Source organism: Choloepus didactylus (genome assembly GCF_015220235.1).
Source record: "Choloepus didactylus isolate mChoDid1 chromosome 23 unlocalized genomic scaffold, mChoDid1.pri SUPER_23_unloc6, whole genome shotgun sequence".
Lineage (NCBI taxonomy): Eukaryota > Metazoa > Chordata > Mammalia > Pilosa > Megalonychidae > Choloepus > Choloepus didactylus.
In genome coordinates, this window is record NW_023637600.1 from 478,747 (window position 1) to 501,004 (window position 22,258).

Consider the following 22,258-nt stretch of genomic DNA (forward strand, 5'->3'; position numbering starts at 1 on the left):
TAGATTTTTCCCATATACCATCCTGTTTTGAACTCTCTGTACCAGTGTCATACATTAGAAATATATCATGTGAGCCTCTATCTATATTTATAGTGCTTATCTGTGGGATATATGCCTTTAAACAGCCCATTTCAATCCTATTCATTTTCAAGAAAGCTCTGATACTTGTAATCCCATTAGCAAACAGTCATCACCCCTCTCCATTCCCATACCTTTGAATTCACCCTGATTAACATATCTGAACATGTTAGATTATCATTCCCCCTCCATAAGCTTCTATTTCTAGGTCCCCGATATTCTACATTGTAAGACATTGATTTTACATTGTTCAGGGAGTTCATAGTAGTGGTAACATATAATATATCTCCCTTGATGTCTGATTTATTTCTCTCAGCATGATATCTTCAAGGTTCATCCATTTTTCCATAAGTTTCAGGACTTTGTTCATTCTTATTACTGTATAGTGTTCCATCTGTGTGTGTGTGTGTGTGTGTGTGTGTATGTGTACACAAACACTGCATTTTGTTTACTCATTTGTTGAAGGATATTTAGATTGTTTCCATCTCCTGGCATTTGTGAACAGTGCCACTGTTAATGTTGGTGTACAAATTTCTGTTTGTGTCACAGCTTTTATAAACTCTGGGCATATACCAAGAATTGGAATTGCCAGATTGTAGGGTAATTCGATATCCAGGTTTCTGAGAAGCTGCCAAAATGTCTTCCACAGAGGCTGTCCCATTATACATTCCCATCACCAATGTATAAGCATTCCAATTTCTCCACATCCCCTCCAGCATTTATTGTTTCCTGTTTGTTTAATGGCAGCCATCCTTACTGGTGTGAGATGGGACCTCTTTGTGGTTTTGGTTTACATTTCCTAATAGCTAGAGAAGATGAACATTTTTCATGTAATTTTTAGCAATTTGTATTTCTTCTTTGGGAAAATGCCTTTTCCTACCTTGTACCCATTTTATAATGGTGCTATTTGTACTATTGTTGTTGAGTTGTAGGATTTCTTTATGTATGCAGGATATCAGTGTCTTATCAGTTACATGGTTTCCAAATATTTTCTTTGATTGAATTGGCTGCTCTTTCACTTTTTTGAGGCTCAGATGCTTTTGATTTTGAAGAGTTCCCATTTGTTTTTTTCTTTTCTGGCTTGTGCTTTGGGTGTAAAGTCAAAGAAGCTACCTCCTATTACTAGGTCTTTAGGATGTTTCTGTATATTCTAAGAGTTCTATTGTGCCATTTCTTTTTTTTTTTTTAATTAAATTCAGTTTTATTGAAATACATTCACACACCATACAATCATCCATGATATACAATCCACTGTCCACAGTATGATAACATAGTTATGCATTCATCACCACAATCTATCTCTGAACATTTTCCTTACATCAGAAAGAACCAGAACAAGAATAAGAAATAAAAGTGAAAAAAGAACACCCAAATCATCCCCCCATCCCACCCCATTTGTCCTTTAGTTTTTATCCCCATTCCTCCACTCATCCATACACTAGATAAAGGGGGTGTGATCCACAAGGTCTTCACAATCACACTGTCACCCCTTGTAATCTACATTCTTATATAATTGTCTTCAGGAGTCCAGACTGCTGGGTTGGAGTTTGGTAGTTTCAGATATTTACTTCTAGCTATTCCAATACATTAAAGCCTAAGAGGTGTTATCTATATAGTGCATAAGAATGTCCACCAGAGTGACCTCTCGACTCCATTTGGAATCTCTCAGCCACTGAAACTATTTCGTCTCATTTTGCATCCCCCTTTTTGTCAAGAAGATACTATCAGTCCCACGATGCTGGGTCCACATTCATCCCCGGGAGTCATACTCTGCGTTGCCAGGGAGATTTACACCCCTGGGAGTCGGGTCCCACATAGGGGGGAGGGCAGCGAGTTCACCTGTCGAGATGGCTCAGTTAGAGAGAGAGAGGGCAACATCTGAGCAACAAGGAGGTACTCAGGGGGAGACTCTTAGGCACCATTACATACAAGTTTAGGCTCTCCTTTGTGGTAATGAGCTTCATAAGGGCAAGTCCCATGCTTGAGGGCTCAGCACATCAAACCACCAGTCCCAATGTTTGTGACAACATCAACACCAGTCCAGGTGAGGATGTCCAACACATCCGCACCTTCCCCCATATCCTCGGGGCTGGGGAGGGGGAGGCTGTAAATATATTTTTTATTATCTGCCCAAATTAGTCTAGGATATGTCACTATTTCACTCCAGCCTATACTAACCTGCCATATCTCACTTCCTATTCAAAGTTTCATGCAGTTGTGGTGTCTACAGTCTACAGTCGACTGTAGAGTTGTACCATTTAGAAAATTTAGATCCTGTACCAAATAGATATCTATTCCCTTGGTCTCATATGAAAGTTGAAGTTTTAAAACACAATCAGTTTCAACCTTTACCCTTTGGCCTGGCTTGCCCTGGTCTTAACCAGACCTGCTTCATTCATATCACTAATTGAAGTCTGGGCTCTTTTTCAGCTTTTTTTTTTTTTTTTTTGACAGTGGCTGTATGCACTAATACTGACATTCATATCTGCCGAGCTTGTTCCAGAGACCAATCAGGTTATACACTAGGGGATCAACATCTCAAAGTTTAGAGATAGGCCTTACAATTCAGGGATAGAGTTAACTGCTGTAAGAGCTTACAATCTAGGGACTATTACAATTATTGTGTCCACGTTAGGCTATGTTCTAAGATTCAATTCTGAGTTTACACATTGTAGTTAGTACATACTGGTGAGGCATCATCCCTCTCACAATGTTTTCTCCAACACTTTTACTCCTATATATATATTTTCCTACAATTTTATAGAGTTATGTTCACATACCATACATTTATCCACAGTGTACAATCAGTTGTTCATGGTATCATCATAAAGTTGTACATTTATCACCGCAATCAGCACTTGAACATACTGATTACTACAAGAAAAATTGTTTGTTTGTTTTTTAGCAATAAGAAAAAATGATAAAAAGAAAAATAACATGTCATACAATACAATATACTACTATTGTGCTGTTTCTTATATTGAGGTCTTTGATCCACTTTGAGTTGATTTTTGTATAGCGTGTGAGCTAGGGGTCCTTTTATTCATTTTGAAATGGGCGTCCAGTTCTCCCAGGCCCATTTGTGGAAAATAACTGTTCTTTCCAAGTTCCGTGAATTTGGGGACCTTATCAAAAATCAGCCAACCAAACATTCGATTCCATTGGTCAATATCTCTTTGTGCCAATACCATGCTGTTTTGACCACTGTGCCTTTGCAGTAGTCTTGATAGTCTGGAAGTGTAAGTTCTCCCAATTTGTTCTTCTATTTTTAGGAATTTTTGGCAATTCAAGCCCCTTTCCCTTGCAAATAAGTTTGAGGACTAGCTTTTCCATGTCTGCAAAGTAGGTTGTTAGAATTTTGATTGGAATTGCATTGAATTTGTAGATTAATTTGGGTAGAATTGATGACTTAATTGACATTTAGCCTTCCTACCTATGATCATGGAATGTCTTTCTACTTATTTAGGTCCTGTTTTTTTCTTTTACTGAAGTTTTCTAATTTTCTGTGTAGACGTCTTTTACATCCTTGGATAAGTTTATTCCTAGGTACTTGATGTTTTTTAGTTGCTATTGTGAACAGAATTTTTTTTATTTTACCTCTTCAGTTAGGTTATTACTAATGTATAGGAACATAACTGATTTATGTGCATTAATCTTATATCCCACCACTCTGCTGTGTTTGTTTATTAGCTCAGATAGCTTTGTCATCAGTTTCTCAGGATTTTCCTAATATAAGATCCTATTATCTGCAAATAATGACAGTTTTATTTCTTAGTTTCCAATTTGGATACATTTTATTTCTTTGTCTTGGTGAATTGTTCTGAATGGAACTTCTAGCACAATGTTGAGTAATAGCAGTGAGACTCAACATGATTAGTTATTCTCACAATGTGCTACCATCATATCTGTCCATTTCCAAATGTTTAAGTTCACCCTAGTTGAACATTCTGCTCATAATAAGCAACCACTCCTCATTCTTTGGTTTCATTCTATATCCTGTATCTCAGTTGAAGTGTAAGTTTGTTCCTTTCACTGGGTCATAAGATCATTTTTCTTAGTGTAGGTTGTAGTTTTCTGTTGTCTAGGAATCTGGTTTCCTTGGTTACCCCACGCAGGTTTTCCCAGACCAGAATAGACTCAGGTCTAGTAGGAGGCAATAATATTACATCTCCCTGAGTGTGTCTTAGATTGATACAACCTGCGAGGCCTCAAATCACTGTGCTTTTCTTCCCAGCATGTGGTGCCTGTCAGCCTGTCACTCCTGACTGGTTTAAGGAGGTATGGTGGGTGGCTGTTTTCCCCCAGGCTCTGGGGTCTTGTTCTGAATGGAAGGTGGGTAGTAGAGCTTGGCACCACCTCTTTTCTCTTAGAGAAGATACACCCCCTAGGGAGAGGTCATTAGTATTTGAATGATGTCTGACTCTGCTGTCTCATCCCTTACCTGGGTCTGAGCCCTGGGAATTGAAAAATGGCTGAGACTTTCTCCACTGGGCTGAAAAAGGGACAGAAGGCCCCCTTCAGGGTTAGTCTGTGGGCCCCACCACTTTCAACCATTGACCAGAAACAGCACCCAGTCCTCTGGGCTTCCCCTCCCTCTCAGAGAGGTCCTCCAGCTCTCCAAGGTCAGTCATCACCAAAAGCCTCTGTCTCCTTGTTAATTAAAACCCCAGTTGGAGCTCAGCTGAACTATATTCATTTGCCCAGCGAGTGCTGCTCTCTAGCATAGCAAGGCTTTGCAGTTTGCTGTCTGGGAGGGGTCTTGCAGGCTTTGCAGTCAGCAGTGGAGGGAGGGGGCTCCCAGCTTGGATCCACAGTTTTTACTTGCAGATATTGTGCTGTGATTTGGGGCATTCCTCCCAATTCCTGTTGGTGTATGGTGAGTACATGGTCACATTTGTCCCCCTATAGTTATTCTAGATTATTTAGTAGTTGTTCCTGATTGTTTATTAGTTATTCCAGGGAGACTGAATTGCTTCTATGCTGCCATCTACTTCTCTAGTATATTTTTAATTTGATGCACATTATCTTTTAATTCCATAAGATGTGCTAATTTTATTTACTCTTTCAGGTTTTTTTCATGCTCTTCTAGATTGTTTTTGGTGTCCTTTATGTCTTTAGCCATCTCATTGAAGTTGTTTGGAGATTTGTATGTATTTCTTTGATTAGTTGCTCCAAATTTTGTGTCTCTTTCGGCTTTTTAATTTGTTTACTTCACTTGTCCATATGTTCTAGATTCTTCAAGTGCTTTATGATTTTCTGTTGGCTTTGGGCCATTTGCTCATCTTGATAAGGTTATTTTGGGAAATGCAGGATTATTTGACCACTTACATATGATTTGGCATGGCTACAGCTTGCTGCACTACAGTTTCCCTAGCCTACCAGAACTTTGCACTCTTGAGCTGCCTTTTATTTTCAAGGCAGCTATCCCAGAACTTCTTCTTTGCACAGGGCTGGGTGGGCATCCAATCAGTGCCCCAGTTCTCTGGGTGCACTGGGAACTGCCTACCCTTGTGCCGTGATGTGTCCCCTGTGCAGTTTGACAGGGAGTCCACTCATGGGCACCCTCCAGCTCAAACATGTCCTGCTCCTTTCCTGCCATGTGCCTGTGAGCCTGTGGTATGTGTTAGGGGTTTCTGATGCTTCCATATGGTGCCCTTACTTATCCCTGCTTCTTGGCTGTGCACACCCTGGAATTCTGTGGGGGGAGAGTAAATGCTGCCTCTCAGGATGCCTCATGGAAGCTCCAAGCCATATGGCTATGGAGGAACCCCTCCCCAGCTAACTACCAAGGTGGGTGCAGGGAGTGGAGAGCCACTGCTCACTCCCTTGCCCAGTGGCTGTTTTGATACTGCCAGCTCCAGAAGGTGGTCCTAGGCAAACAAATGCACCCTGTCCCTCAAGGTGCTGTGTCTCCATGTTTTTGTTCATGTCCCCATCACGTACTGTAGGGGTCCCTTTGTAGTCAGTCACACCCTGAAACTGCAGTCCCTAGCATCCTCCGGACCCTCTATAATTTCTTTCATGGAGGAGAAACCTACACCACCTTACCCACTCCACCATCTTCCCAGAAGTCTTTTGACATTCTTTTTAGACTCATATTTATTTTGTGCTTAAGGAGGGATTTATAATTTGCCTACCAAAGATACACTTTTAATGTGCTGGGGAGCACATTTATTTCATTATGTCTTTCAGAAAAGTCTTCTTTTTAGAGGTAAACTGACTTTGAGAATACAAGAAAATTGCTTAAAGATGGTCAGAATAGTGTTTCTGGGATGGGAATCCTGTCATAACCTTGTGGCAGGAACTTCATCCACATTGTCAAAGTAGCCAAGGCAGGAGCATGGAGCCAAGTGTTTGAACTTGTTTCTGTTAAGGTTGTAGACATTTAGGGTTGAAAATGTGAATGAGGCCAGGGACAAATAGGGCCAGATTGGGAAAGCAAGTAGTTCAAGGGACATGGAAATTCAGAAGCAGGATGCTTTGCTGTATCTGAAAATGTCAACAAGTGAAGAATGATAAAGTCCAACAGGAAAGGATAACTGGAGGGCTGATAAGGAGAACGTGGCAAAAGTGGATGTCAGGTCACAGGATTGTAACCATTTTCTGGGAGGAAGATGAGGAGCAGAGGTTCCCAGTCAGCCTCTGAAAGGAGAGGTCTGGATGAAGAAGCAAGCACTGCTCTCCCCACTCCTCCTGACCTGGGTCTGTCTTCTTTAGTCCATCAGTCAGGGATCCTGGACTTTTTTTCTCTTTTCACTGATGTATCCCAGGATACATGTCTAGAAGAGTGCCTGGGACTGAAAAGGCATTCAATCCATATTTTTCAGTATGTGAAGTGAGATTGGTAATTGAGGTTTAGATTTTGAAACCAGTCCTAGGAAAGAAAATATTTTAAAAGCAACTCTTTTTACCAGCTATTTTCCTGTGGATCCCAGCACGTCACCTGGGTGACCCTACATAGGTGCTGTGCCTTTGTGGGGCCTTAAGCCACTTTTCAGCTTAGTGTATTCAGCTGTAAAGAATGTGCATATTTCACAACATTTTAAAGTGTTAGCACCTAAAAGTTATATAAAATTATTTTCAATGCAAAACTTAAATAGCATTTTTATTCCTCAACTTAAATAACACTTTTGTTCTAAATATTAAATATGATTATTTTCAAAACAGTCATTTTCTTTACAATAAAATGTATTAGCATACATAGTGTCTGTAGTGTTTAATTACTTGTAGTTAAAAATTTCTTACTGTAGTTTAGGACTATACTTGTCAATCAATAAATAGCCACTGAGGGAAGGCAGGAAGTTCAATTGCCAAGACCTTGGTTATGGGTATTCTCTGTATTTATGTTACACTCCTCTACAGAGTAACACATGGAAGATATACCTGGGCCCCTTTCCTTTTTATAGCTGCACCACTAATAATATGGCAAGTGAGTGTGTAAATCTTGACTTACTTGTGGATTTGCCATTTTTATGCCATCCAATATGTGAGTTAATGTTGTGAGATTTAAATGTACACTTGAGATCTTTGGAGTTATTGGTGTATATGTTGTTTAATAGGTTCAGCAGTAGGGTGGGTGTGCACCTGTTACTTTGGGATTGAAAGTCCTCAGTCACTTTAGCTGTGGAGCCCACTATCCCCTCTCTGACCCTGGGACCCTCCTCTCTGCCTGGTCAGACTTGGGAAGGTCTCAGCTGAGTGGTCCCCACACCATACAGCCTTGTCTCTTTGCATATGATGGTGATTTTAAGACCAAAGCTTAGACTTGCTAGTTCTCCTCTGATTTACATAAGATGAAATATTTCATGAGTTTATATAACAGATTAAAAGTGAAGTCTCCTCACAGGATGTAATCCTTGTAAATAAACACTGTGCACACCAATAGTTTCCTCTTGTCGTCCAAGAGAGCAATTCATTTTGAGTTTTTTAGAATCATGAGTTTCTTGATATTCTGTTTGGCCAACACATATTTACTAGAAATGAAATTGATTTTTTGTGTCCAGAGCACTGATGAAGAAAATAGGTGGGTGTGTAATAAGTGGAATTTATACTTAAAATAAATGAAAAAATTACATTTTCCACATTTGAATGTTACCCTCATTAGCATTTTCACTGAAATTTTAATGTTCTTTTGGAGCTAAGAACTCTCACCATGTTAGTAAGTTGTGGAAAACTCTCTGGGGAGTCGTGTGTGTCACAGAATGCATCAAGTCAAAGAATGCATCTAAGTAGGGCATCACACCTGCTGAGGGAGAGTTTACAAAGTTTAGGTTGCATAAACTTTCACAATTCTCCAAAAGATTGACTGGGCCACTGTGTGTTTATTTTCTAGAATTCCCTGAAGGACCTGGAGAAGAGGAGGGCAGATTTGCAGGCCATGGCGGAGAGCAGTGCTGCACCACAGGTCCTGGTGGAGGGCAGTGCTGTGGCCCTGCGGGTGAGGCTGGGCATGCTGGGTGCCGGCTGTGGCCACGTGTGCACCTGGAACAAGGAGTGGTGTGATGCCCTTATGGTACATGTTTGGTGCTGCCAAGGCCAGTCACTCCTCTCCTTTCCCCTGTTTAAGGTAACATAGCTTTGGTCAGAATTCCAAATCCTGTTCTCTGCCTGTTGGGAGGACTTGGACTTCTTGTTCATGAATAACATCATTAGATGATATTTTATTCTTCTTTTAAAAAGATATTATAAAGACTGTTTTCTCTAGTTTAGCATATTTATGTCCTTTCATGATAGTTTTTAAAATCAGTCTTATAGAACTCAAATTTGCATACAATAAAACGTACCTATATTATTGTACAGTTTTGCTAAATATATACATCTGTATAACCATCTCCACAGTCAACAAATAGAACCTTTCTATCACCTCAAAAAGTTCTTTTCAACCTTTTGTAATACCATCCTCCCCACATCTGGCCGCAGGCAATCATTGGTCTGCTTTCTGTTATTACAGATTAGTCTTTTTAGGAACATAAAGTGTGTATTCTTTTGTGTCCTTTTTTTCCTCAGGATAATGTTTTTGAGATTTATCCATGATGCTGAGCATATTGTTGTTCACTCTTTTTAAATGCCAATTTTAATTCCTTTGTATGGCTATATCACTGTTTATTCATTCACCTTTTGAAGGACACTTTCGGTTGTTTCTGAGTTTGGAGTATTAAGAATAAAGCTGCTGAAATGAAACAAAATAAAGTTTCAGTGGCTGAGAGATCTCAAGTGGAGTCGAGAGGTCACTCTGGTGGACATTCTTATGCACTATCTAGATAACACTTTTTAGGTTTTAATGTATTGGAATAGCTAGAAGTAAATACCTGAAACTATCAAACTCCAACCCAGTAGCCTTGACTCCTGAAGATGATTATATAACAATGTAGCTTACAAGGGATGACAGTGTGATTGTGAAAGCCTTATATCCAGTGGACGAATGGAGGTGCAGAAAAATGGGGACAAAAGCTAAATGAAAAAAGGGTGGGGAGGGATGATTTGGGTGTTCTTCTTTACTTGTATTTTTTATTCTTGTTTTTATTCTTTCTGGTGTAATGAAAATGCTCAAAAATAGATTGGGGTGATAAATGCACAACTATATGATGGTACTGTGAACAGTTGATTGTACACCATGGATGATTGTATGGTATGTGAATATATCTCAATAAAACTGAATTTAAAAAAGAGAGGAAAAAAAAAGATATTCACAGTGTCTCCACTAAGGTATGAAATATTTCCAGTGTATGTAGAAATGTGTGTTTCAGTGTTAGTAGGTACACCTTATTGTTTCATTTTCAGGATGGAACAGCACGTCTAGTGTTCTACTCCCACAAGCTGTCTGAACCTGCCATGTTTCCATTGTCTCAGTAGCAGCAGACTGGCTGAGAGTGCCAGCAGCTGATGGCCCAAATGAAACTTTGACTCCTACTTTTTCTACCTGGATGACATCAGTCTGGTTGCTTAAACTCTCTCCAAGCCTCCTTTTTTCTCATCTGTAAAAAGGACATTGTTAGAATTTCTACCACATAGGTTTTTTGATAATTACATGACGTAAAACATGGAGTGCTCTTCCATATACATTCTTGAAACCTCCAGTTTTAGAAATCACCGGTATGATTTTGATAACAGTTCCTTGTAATATGTTTGTTAGACTTTTGTTTTACCACTACACTGTTAATTATTTCTTGGAAAGGGTGGCCAGTTAATTTTTTTTTATTTTATATTAATGTCATTTTTTCTTAAACTATTGTAACTTCAAGGTGTAAAAAATAAAATTACATTTCACATAATGTAGTAAGCATAAAAATAAGGTTTTAAGGAAAACTGGATTCAGTGGTGAAATGTCATTGACAAGACTGTTTTGTTTTAACAAGGAAAACACCAAACCAACAGCAGGAAAGTGATAGGACTTACCTGTCATCAAAAAGTTTGCACGCAACATTTATATTCACACAGTGACCACATTCTCTGGGATCCCTGCCTTTTTTTTTTTTATTGAGATTGTTCACATACCATACAGTTATCCAGAGATCCAAAGTGTGCAATCAGTTGCCCCCAGTACCATCATACACTGTGCATCCATCACCATAATTAATTTTTTTTCAATTTTTAGAACATTTTCATTATTGCAGAAAAGAAATGAAGACAACAGAAGGAAACTCAAATCCTCCCATACCCCTAACCACCCCCCCATTATTGACTCCTAGTAATGGTATAGTACATTTGTTACTGTTGATGAAAGAACATTAAAATACTACTAACTGTAGTATATAGTTTGCAATAGGTGTATTTTTCCCTATATGCCCCTCTATTATTAACTTCTAGTTATAGTGGCATACATTTGTTCTAATTCGTGAAAGAGATTTCTAATATTTGTACAGTTAATCATGGACATTGCCCACCACAAGATTCACTGTTTTGTGAATTCCCATCATTTGACCTCCAGCTTTCCTTCTGGTGACATACGTGACTCTGAGCTTCCCCTTTCCATCACATTCACGCACCATTCAGCACTATTAGTTATTATCACAATCTGCTACCATCACCTCTGTCCATTTCCAAATATTTAAGTTCAACAGAATTGAGCATTCTGTTCATAATAAGCAACCACTCCACATTCTTTAGCCTCGTTCTATATCCTGGTAACTTATACTTCATGTCTTTGAGTTTACATATTGTAATTAGTTCATATCAGTGAGACCCTGCAATATTGGTCTTTATGTGTCTGACTTATTTCATTCAATATAGTGCCCCAAAGGTTTCTTCATCCCATATTTAAAGACAGTTTTATTCACACACCATACTTTCCGTCCTAAGTCAACAAGCAGTGGTTCCATTTATAGTCATGTATTTAGTATTAATCATCATCACCACTAACTATGTAAAGATATCTCCATTTCCTCCCCATTTCATTTTTTTTTTTTGGAATTTTTTTTTACCAAATTCATAGAATTACCAGGTGATGGTTAATGACAGGGAAAGATGAGTTCTTGTTTGTTTGAGCATTTATTCCAAACAGTCAGGATGTGTAGGGCAGTGAGGATCCTGGACTTCAGTTTTGCTAGATTCACCACCAAACTCTGTGACTTACTATCAGCATAACCTGGGGAAATTACTGAATTCCCATTATACAAAAATAGGAATAAAAGTACATATCTAACAGGATTGCTAAACATTGAATATAAATATGTATGTGAGATTCTTGGCTCATAGAACATGTTCCCTAGTATTTTATATAATCATTTTTTGTTATTTGTAACTTAATTCCACATTCTATATTATAGATTTGCAATTATTTTCCCTTGTCTAACACTTTATCTTGTTTTTTTTTTCTAGTTTTCTTAGTCTATAAATAGAATTCCTAAAAGTTGTTAATTTCTTCATCCCTCTCCCTTCTTTTTTGTGTCAACTTCCTACTTCTTGCCTTAGTGCCAACAACTTTGCTCAGTTTTTAACCTGCTTAACTGCTTGCTTCTGTTTTCAGAGCAGTTCACATTTTATCCCTGCTTGAAGAAATATTGCTGAGTCTTTGCTGAATGCATGGCTAAGCCCTGCCAGTGCTGAGGTGGGAAGACAAAGGCCCTGCCCCCCATGCAGGTATAGGCTATGAAGCTGGCAGAGTTGCAATCCATATTTAGTCACTATTTCATATTGTGTTTGAATCTGTTATGTACCCCATAAAAAGCCTTGTTATTTAATGCAGTCTTGTGGGGGCAGACCTATTGTGGGTAGGATCTTTTGATTAGGTTGTTTCCATGGCGATGTGACCTATTCAGCTGTGGGTGATAACCTTTTGATTAGATTATTCCCATGGAAGTGGAATCCTGCCTATTCAAGGTGGGTCTTGGTTAGTTTACTGGAGTCCTTAAAAGAGCTCAGGGGCCAACACAGACACAGACACTTGGAGATGCGGAGAGAAAGACATTTGGAAATGCTAAGCTAAAAGTTGAAGCCCAGAGTTTGTCCCAGAGAAGCTAAGAGAGGGCATTTAGATAAAAATGCCTTGGAAATTGCTTAGAGAGAAGTTCCTTGGGAGAACAAGCAAGGATGCACAGGATCTGAGATAGAGGAGCTAAGAGAGACTGAGGCCCAGAGACATTTTGGCGAAAGCAGTTTTAAAACCAGAACCCAGGAGTAAAAGATCAGCAGATGGCAGCTCTCAGAAGTGTTGCAGATGCCATCAGCCTTTCTTCAATGAAGGTATCCCCATGTTGATGCCTTAGTTTGGACAATTTTTTGGCCTTATACCTGTTAATTCGTAACTTGTAAATCCCCTTTATAAAAGCCAATCCATTTCTGGTATTTTGTATAACAGCAGCTTTAGCAAACCAGAATACTTCCTTAAATGGGATTTTTAAAATATGATCAAAGTGTGGTGTGGGGGGCCAAAATGAAATCATTTCAAATACAAAACTGAGCAATAAGGGAGACAAATTTTTATTTTATTATTCTTACGAGTTTTATTGTATCATGCTGTAAATAGAATAAATTTGAAAAGTGTGTAACCCCAGCTGTGCATTTTTAAGAATGTGCTTCATCCACAGGGGTAGAGTTTTGCAAAGAAACCCTTCTTTAAATTCAGCATCCAGTGCTGCTATTTCTGGGCATTTTGACTCACTCGAATTATTGTCTTAAATATTTTATAGGATTGAGTCAGCATTTTATCAATTCCTTTGTAAAACCTCCAGAATCAGGTGGGACCGTTTGATGGAAACATGGCTCCCATAAGCATCTGACGTCACCAAGTGGAAGATGTGTTGGACAAGATTGAAAAACCAGCGAGTTAATGTGAAGGGCTCACACAGGTAGCCAGCAGGGTGGATGGTGGTGCCTCTGGGAGTGGGTGCTGGCAGGGGTATCCCACTTGTGGATGTGTCCTTGCCACAAAGCAGACACTTGGCCTTTCTGTAGGTGGGAAGGACAGAGGTGATGATGAGTCTCATACTTGGGTTGAAGGTGCTATAACCAGACATTTATTTAAACTGCCTTTAATTCTGAGTGGGTGTCAGTCCAAGTTGGGCTTTGATTTTTCCCCAGATGATGGCTTTGTGTTTTCTTACATCTAGCAGTTACTGTTGGAGCTGGATGATGCTGGCCTCCAGGTGGAGAAGGTCCACGGCCAAGCCCTCATTTTGATGAACAGCAGAGTGGTCTCCAGCAGGGAATTAGTCAAACCCAAGCTAGCTGAACCTAACAGAAATTTTGAGACGGTGTCTCAGCATATCAGAATTGCCAATGTAAGTCATCTTTACATGTACAATTCTTTCCCTGTGTATGTGTATCTAAACGATATATGATGATAGACCATGTGCATCAAATTTTTAAAAATTAAAATGATACTCATGTTTTTCTTGAATGGTGTACCTGTCCTCATTTATTTGCAATTGTGCAGATAATGGAGAGAAAAGGTATCAGTATTGAAGAAAATAACCCACATGAGAAACGGTTTCAAAGGCTCAATTGAATGTTAAAATTGATTATGAAATAATGAGAATAATTCCCAAGGTAGGGTTGATTTCTTTTTGCCTTTCCAATAGGAGATTATAGTGTTTTAGCTTTCATTTTTAAATAGCTTCATTGAGATGTATTCCTATACCAGATAATCATCTGAAGTGTACAGTGATTCACAGTATGATACTGTGTTGATATGAACAGTTGTGAAGTCATCACCACAATCAATTTTTGAACATTTTAATTACTTCCAAAAATGTAAGAATAAAAATAAATTTAAAAACAACACCCAAAACATCTCATACACCTTATCGTCCCCATTGTTGATGTATTTTGTCTTTGTTTTCTTACTCATCTTTTAATACACTGGATGAGGGGATTGTAAATCACAAGGTTTTTTTTCAATTAAAAAAGTCACACCATAAGTGCTACATAGTTTTACAATCTTCTTAAAGATCAAAGATACTGGATTACATACAGTTGAACAGTTTCAGGTATTTCCTACTACCTGTCCCAATATACTAAAAACTACAAAGGGATATCTATATAATGCATAAGAGTAACCTCCAGAATGACCACTCAACTCTATTGTAAATCTCTCAGCCACTGAAACTCTATTTGTCTCATTTCTTTTCTCTCTTTTGGTCCAAGAATCCTTTTTTAATCCCACGATGCCAGGACTTCTCTGAGGAGTCATGTCCCACATTTCCAGGGATGCTTACACCCCTGGGAGTCATATCCCAGATAGTCGGGAGGGTAGCGAGTTTACCCTCAGAGTTGGCTTACAAAGAAGGGCAATACCAGAGCAGCAAAAAGAGGTTTTCTTTTGACTTTTATGACTCTTAGCATAATTACATACAGGTTTAGCTTCTCCTTTGCAGGAATACATTTCACAAGGGCAAGCCCCAAGTTTGAGGGTTTGGCCTATTATGTTGGTAGTCCCCAGTGCTTGCGATAATAACAGGAATTCCCCAGGTGGGGATGTTTAATATTGCCACATATTCCCCCAATCACTCAAGAGGGCTTTACAAATACTTTTTTATTCTCTGCCTAAATTGCTCTGGAATGTCTCAGGGCATCACACTAACCTGTACAAACTAACAAGATCTCACACCACATTCAAGTTTCCATGTAATCATAGTGTTCAAATAAACTGACCACACAAGTTATATTTGATAGTGTGCTACAGAAAATATAAATTTTGGACCAAATAAACATCTCTCCTTTTGGTCTCATACAGAAGTTGAAGTTTTAAAACACTGCCAGTATCATCATTTATACTTCATTCATATCTCTGATTGAAGTCTGATCTCTTTTTCAGCTTTTCTAACAGTTGCTGTATGCAGTAATACTCCATAGCTGCAGAACTCTAGTTCTGAATCTCGAGTGTCACACAGATACCCAAGTTCCAGGGAACCACCAAGTTATTTAGAAGCAACCCATCATTTTAGAATGTAGAAATAACTAAAAAGTCAGGAATAAATATGTCTGCTGTAAGAGGTTACAATCTAGGAACCTTTACAATTAGACTTCCCCTGATAACCTGTAATTTCAAATTCAATTCTCAGAGGTTGCACATTATATTTAGTCCATATTAGTGAGGCATTATAATATTAGCCTTTTTGTTTCTGGCTTCTTTTGCTCAACATACTGTCCTCAAGTTTCACTCATCTAGTTGCATGCCTCACAACTTTCTAACCTATTGCAGCTGCTTTGTATTCCATTGTATGCATACACAACATTTCACCCTTCTGTTCATCTGTCAGTGGACCTTTAGGCCACCAAAATCCATTTGCAGATCATGAATAGTGCTGCCATAAATACCAGTATGCTTGTGTTCATTCATGTCCCTGTTTTCAATTCTTCCCAGTATATACCTAAAATCAGAGTTACAGGATCATATGGCAACACTTACTTGGCCTTCTATGGACTCACCACACTGCCCTCCAGATGGGCTGTGATATTGTAGTTCCCTACCAACAGCGAATAGGTACATCCCTCACTCCACATATTGTCCAGCATTTGTATGTTTCTGTTTATTTTTAAACAGTGTTATTCATATACCATACAATCCATCCTGAGTGAACAGTCAGTGATTCCTGGTATAATCATATATTTATGCATTCATCACCACAATGTATATAAGGACTTTTCCATTTCTTTTGCAAAGAAAGAGGAAGGAAAAAGGGAAGAATAAAAAATAAACTATAGAATAAAATGAAAAGGAAAAACAACATGAAGAATCCCATACATCTGCCTTATATCCCCCTCTTATTGACAGCTTTTGTATAATGTCTTTGTTACATTTCATGGAAGCATATTGCTATGTTACTGTTAACTATATACACCACTGCATTGATTGTATTTTCCATTTATCTTCCCATTTTTAACACCTTGCAATCTTGGCAATCTTTTTTTCTCCTTCGTGTAAAAACATTCTTATATTTGTACATTTGATCACCATTATGATCCACTGTAGTTTTTGTGAAGTTATACAGTCCCAATCCTTACCTTCTATCTTTCCTTCTGGTGTCGTACATGCCACTAGCTGCCTTCTAACCCTACTCACACTAAGCTTTGTTTAGGGAACTTACAACATTGTGCTACTCTCTTAACATTTTATCTTTTGGATATTATATGTCCTATCTTACTTATTTTTCCTTTTTTCTGTCTTTTTGCACTTACTAATAGCCTTCATTTCTACACTCTTCTCCAAACCTCTCTCTCTTATCTTTTCCTAGCTACCTGTAGTGCTCCCTTTAGTATTTCTTGTAGAGCAGGTCTCTTGTTCACAAACTCTCTCAGTGTCTGTCTGTCTAAAAGTATTTTAAACTCTCCCTCATTTTTGAAGAACAGTTTTGCTTGATATAGAATTCTTGCTTTTCAGTTTTTCTCCATCAGTATCTTAAATATATCATACCACTGACTTCTAACCTCCATGGTTTCTGCTGAGAAATCTGGATATAGACTTACTGAGCTTTCATTGAATGTGATGGATCACTTCCCTTGCTGCTTTCAGAAGTCTCTCTTTGACTTTGACATTTGACAATCTGATTAGCAAGTGTCTTCGAGTAGGTATGTTTGCATCTATTCTGTTTTGGGTATGCTGTGCTTCTTGAATCTGTCATGTTATGTCTTTCCTAAGAGTTTGGAAGTTTTCATTGATTAATTCCTTTATTATCCTTTTTGCCCCTCTTTTCGTCTCCTTCTGGGACACCAATAACCCATTCATGGACTTCATGTTGTCATTCAATTCCCTGAGACCCTGCTCATGTTTTTCCACTAATTGTCCTGTTGGCTCTTTTGTGTGTAGGATTTCGGATGTTCTGTCCCATAGTTCACTAATCCTTCTGCCCCTTCAGAGCTGCTGTTGCAAATCTCCATTGTGTTTCTCATCTCTTCTATTGTGCCTTTCATTCCTGTGATTTTTTCCAATTGTTTTTATAATTTTTTTAATTGCTTCCTCACATTCTCCCAATGTCTTCTATATATCCTTCATCCCTTTTGCCATGTCTTCCCTCAATTCATTGATTTGATTTTGAATTGATATAACATGTTTGTTTGAACATCTTTAGTTTTTTAAACTCCGTTAATCTCCTTCATAGTGTAAGTTTGTTCCTTTGACTGGGTCATGTCTTTGTTTATCCTAATGTGACTCATAATTTTTTGTTGGTGTCTAGGCATCAGGTTTCCTCCATTCATTTATTCTACAGGTCGTGTTCACTCTTTTCCCTAGGGTTTTCTAGTTGGTTGGCTTTGCTCTCTATCTGGTTTTTGGCATTCAGTTAAACTTTTTCTAGACCTCTAGCTAGCTTCTGTTTAACTGATGACAATTTTTCAGCTCTCATTTTGGTTCTTGTCTTCCCTAGATGGGACCATTTTTATAGGAATGCCTACCCTGATATAATCAACCACAAGCAGATTTTCCCAGACCAGACAGGTCCAGGTTTCAGGAGGAGAATGTAATCAGTATCAAATTTCCCTGAGGATGAGACTCAGCACCTTGTCAGACTTCCCTGTGAGGCCTCTACAATCTCTGCATTTCCTGTGCTGCCCAGCAGGTGGTGCTTGTTAGACCACAGCTCCCAACTGGCATAAAGGGTGTGGTGCCTCTAATTTTCAGCAGACCGTGTCCTTGCCAGAGACTGAGGGTGAGTCAAGCCAAGCTGAAGCGGTTGTTTTTTTTTTTTCCATGCCCCTGTGGTCTGAATTCTCCGAAGGAGGACACCACCTCAGCTGTGCCCCACTGCCCCTTTTCTTGGGAAAGATATGCCCTTCAGAGAATTATTTCCTTCACTTGACTCCTTACTTTGTCTGATAGACCTACTTCACTCTACCCATGCTTGTGTCAGCACTGATAATTGAAAATGCTGGAGGCTTTTTCTAATGAGCCACTTAGAATAGTTTACAAAATGAGAGAGAGAGAAAGAAAAGAAATCCCCTTTTCAGAAACAGTCCACAGACCCCCAGTTTCATGAGTCAACAGCAGGAGTTGGTTCCCAGCTCTGTGTACCCCTTTTCTTAGAGCACAGCCCTTTAACAGTATTGTGAACTTGGACAACTCCGAAAGCCTCTGTTTTTATTTATTGATTTTTCCATCAGCCCCACTTCTTTTTTGTTGAAAGAGACCTTAGAATTCCTCTCTTGCTTGCTCTGGGTTTATATGTACTTGAAGATTGTATTCAGTAGTCCAATGTGTTAATTAAAACATGATTGGCACATGGTTGAGCTACCTTCCCTTGCTCCTAGTAGAGACTGTTTCTTTTACCCACAGGGAAGTCTTCCAACTCAGCTTCCATGCCAGTGGGGAGGGTTGCCAGCCTCCGCCTTTTGGGGGTACTTTACTTATGAGTCTATGTTATGGTTTCAAGAATTTCACCACTTCTAGACTGGTGTGTGTTGTGTGTTCCATCATGGAAGTCCCTCAAACAGTTGTTCCAGGCTATTTACTAGTTTTTCCTGGCTGTTTACTAGATGCTCTAGATGACTCAATTCCACACCTCACTGAGCTGCCATCTTGCCCCACCCATTTCCCTCACTGTTGATGGGAAGCTTTGCTGGATAGAGAATTGTTGGCTGCTAATTTTTCTCTCTCAGTATATTAAATGTATTATATGAATGTATTCTTGTGTTCGTGTTGTTGGATGAGAAAGCAGGAGATAGACTTATTTGCCTTCCCTAGAAGATGGTGAATCACTATTTTCTTTCAGAATTTTCTCTTTCTTTGGCATTTGAATCTGATTCCTATTTGTCTTGGAGAGGGTGTGTTCAGATTTATTCTGTTTCGAGTATGTTGGGCTTCTTGGATTTGCATGTTTATGTTTCTTATAAGGGTTGGGAAATTTTCATCCATTATTCCTTTGACTGTCCTTCCCAGTTCTTTTCCCTTCTCTTCTGCTTCTGGGACACCCATGATGTATATGTTTGTGCACCTCAAGTTGTCAGTCATTTTCCTGAGACCCTGGTCAGATTTTTCCAATTTTCTCCATGTTTTCTTTTGACTGTTCAAATTTGATTACCCTGTCTTCTAGCTCACTGATCCTTTCTTCTGCCTATTCAGATATGCTGTTGTGTGTCTCTACTATATATATTTTTAACTTAAATTTTTTCTTGAGATTGTTCACATACCATGCAATTATCCAAAGATTCAAAGTATACAATCAGTTGCCCATGGTACCATCATACAGCTGTGCATCCACCACAATTTTTTATTCAATTTTTAGAACATTTTCATTACTCCAGAAAAGAAACAGATACAAAAGAACGAAACTCAAATCTTCCCATACCCCTAACCGTCCCTCTCCGTTTTTGATTCATAGTATGGTGTAGTACATTTGTTACTGTTGAAAGAGAGTTTAAATACTACTAACTATAGTATATAGTTTGCAATGAGTATATTTTTTCCTATATACCCCTCTCTCCTTAACTTCTAGTTATAGTGTCATACATTTGTTCTGGTTTATGAGAGAAATTTCTAGTATTTGTACAGTTAATCATGGACATTGCCAACCACAAGATTCACTGTTTTATGCATTCCCATCTTTTAATCTTCAACTTTCTTTCTGGTGGCCTGCGTGACTCGGAGCTTATGCTTTCACCACATTCACACACCATTCAGCACTGTTAGTTATTCTCACAATGTGCTACCATCACCGCTGTCTGTTTTCAAACATTGAAGTTCATCCTAGTTGAACATTCTGCCCATAATAAGCAACCGCTCCCCATTCTTTAGTCTTGTGGTATATCCTGGTAACTTGTATTTTATGTCTATGAGTTTACATATTATAATTAGTTCATATCAGTGAGATCCTGCAGTATTTGTTCTAATGTGTCTGTTTTATTTCACTCAGTATAGTGTCCTCAAGGTTTCTTCAACTCATTTTTGTATAGATGGTTTTTTTTCACACACCATACATTCCATCCTAAGTAAACAATCTATAGTTCCCTATATAGTCACATATTTTTGTACTCATCACTATTGCCACTATCTATATAAGGACATATCCATTTCTTCCCCAAAGATGAGGAAGAGTCAAAAGAGGGAGAGAGAAATAAAAAGAAAAAGAGAAAGAAAAATATAATAGTTAGGAAGCACCAAAAGGAAATAGAGCATTAAACTAAAGTAGAATAAAGTGTCAGACAACATGCCCAATGCCAAGAGTTTCATACCCTTCCCCCTTGCCCCCATATGCATTTAGCATTGGTATATTGCCTTTGTTATATTGAAGGAAGCATAATACAATGTTTCTGTTATAGTCTCCAGTTTGCATTGATTGTATTTCCCCCCAATCCCACCCAATTTTTAACACCTTGCATTGTTGACATTCATTTGTTCTACCTCATGTAAAAACATATTTGTACCTTTTATCACCATGGTTGAGCACCCTAGTTTTCACTGAGTTACACAGTACCAGTCTCCATCCTTGTTCTTTCCTTCTGGTGTCCCACATGCTCCTAACCTTCCTCTTTCAACCATTCTCACAGTCTTCTTTGTTCAGTGTACTTACATTGCTGTGCTACAATCTCCCCAAAATGTTTTCCAAACCCATCTCTCCTATGTTTTCCATTTGGTCTGTAGTGCTCCCTTTAGTGTTTCCTCTAGAGCAGGTATCTTGTTCACAACCTCTGTCATTGTCTTTTTGTCAGAGAATATTTTGAGCTCTCCCTCATATTTGAAGGACAATGTTGCTAGATATAGGATTCTTGGTTGGTGGTTTTTCTCTTTCACTATTTTAAATATATCACTCCACTTCCTTCTTACTTCCATGGTTTCTACTGAGAAATCTGCACATGGCCTTATCAAGCTTCCTTTGCATGTGATGGATTGCTTTTCTCTTGCTGCTTTCAGGAGTCTCTCTTTATCTTTGATGTTTTGATATAGGTTACAGTTCTACCATTTCAGTTATTTCCTTCTGGCTGTTCCAGTACCCTAGCATCTATATATGCATGTGTGTGTGTGTGCGCATGCACATTTTATTATTCGCAATCCTTTGTTAAATCCTAGCTTGTCTATGGCTACCCCTTCCTCTTGTTTAAAAATTTTCTCTGTTTTCAGGGGTGTCTAAGTGGTGACTACAGTAACTTTTTTATATTCAAAGAGATTGTTGACACTATGGGTAAGGGGGCTGTATCTGATTGTTGTTCTTAAAGAAGCTCTTGCCTCTGGTTTTTATGACTTTTCTGGCACAAGAACACTCTGTTGGATTTACGTTTCTGAGAGATAAAACTTAGTGAATCTTTATAAAATCTCCAATAGGGACCTAAGAATTTTGGAACTACTGTTGGTAAGGGCATGGAATACTGTGGCCATTTGGGATATCTGGTGGAAGCTTGCCTAAGAGAAACCTCCAGGATAGCCTCATGACTCTAATTGAGATCTCTTAGCCACTGTAACCTTATTCTGTTCCCTTTATTTTCCCCGTTTAAATAAAGTAGACACCTTAAATCCCTTGCTACCAGGGCCAGATTATTCCTGGGAGTCATGTCTCAGGTTGCAAGGGAGATTCATTTCCCATTTTAGGGGAGTAAATGAATTTATTTGCTGAGTTGGGCTTAGAGAGAGAAAGGCCACATCTGAACACCAATAGAGGTTCTCTGGAGGTGGTTCTTAGGCATAATTATATGAAGACTTAGCCTCCAGTGTACAGCCCTAAGTTTAAAAGAACTAGCCTCAAGACTGAGGGCCTGATTTATTAAGGTGTGGGTTCCTAATTCACATAACCTATGTTCTGTTCCAAGATAAACAGTT

At 38.7% G+C, this 22,258-nt stretch overlaps 1 protein-coding gene and 1 long non-coding RNA gene across 2 annotated transcripts in view; both read left to right on the forward strand.

The window, feature by feature from the left end:
- LOC119525087 overlaps nucleotides 1-22,258 on the forward strand; it is a 184,678-nt gene that overhangs the window by 147,159 nt on the left and 15,261 nt on the right. The gene's annotated exons all lie outside the window — the stretch shown is intronic.
- LOC119525090 overlaps nucleotides 1-22,258 on the forward strand; it is a 50,453-nt gene that overhangs the window by 17,025 nt on the left and 11,170 nt on the right. The window contains exons 3-6 of the long non-coding RNA XR_005214914.1: nucleotides 8,411-8,644; nucleotides 12,044-12,156; nucleotides 13,206-13,364; nucleotides 13,626-13,796. This is a non-coding gene — a long non-coding RNA (uncharacterized LOC119525090). The remainder of the gene's footprint in view (nucleotides 1-8,410; nucleotides 8,645-12,043; nucleotides 12,157-13,205; nucleotides 13,365-13,625; nucleotides 13,797-22,258) is intronic.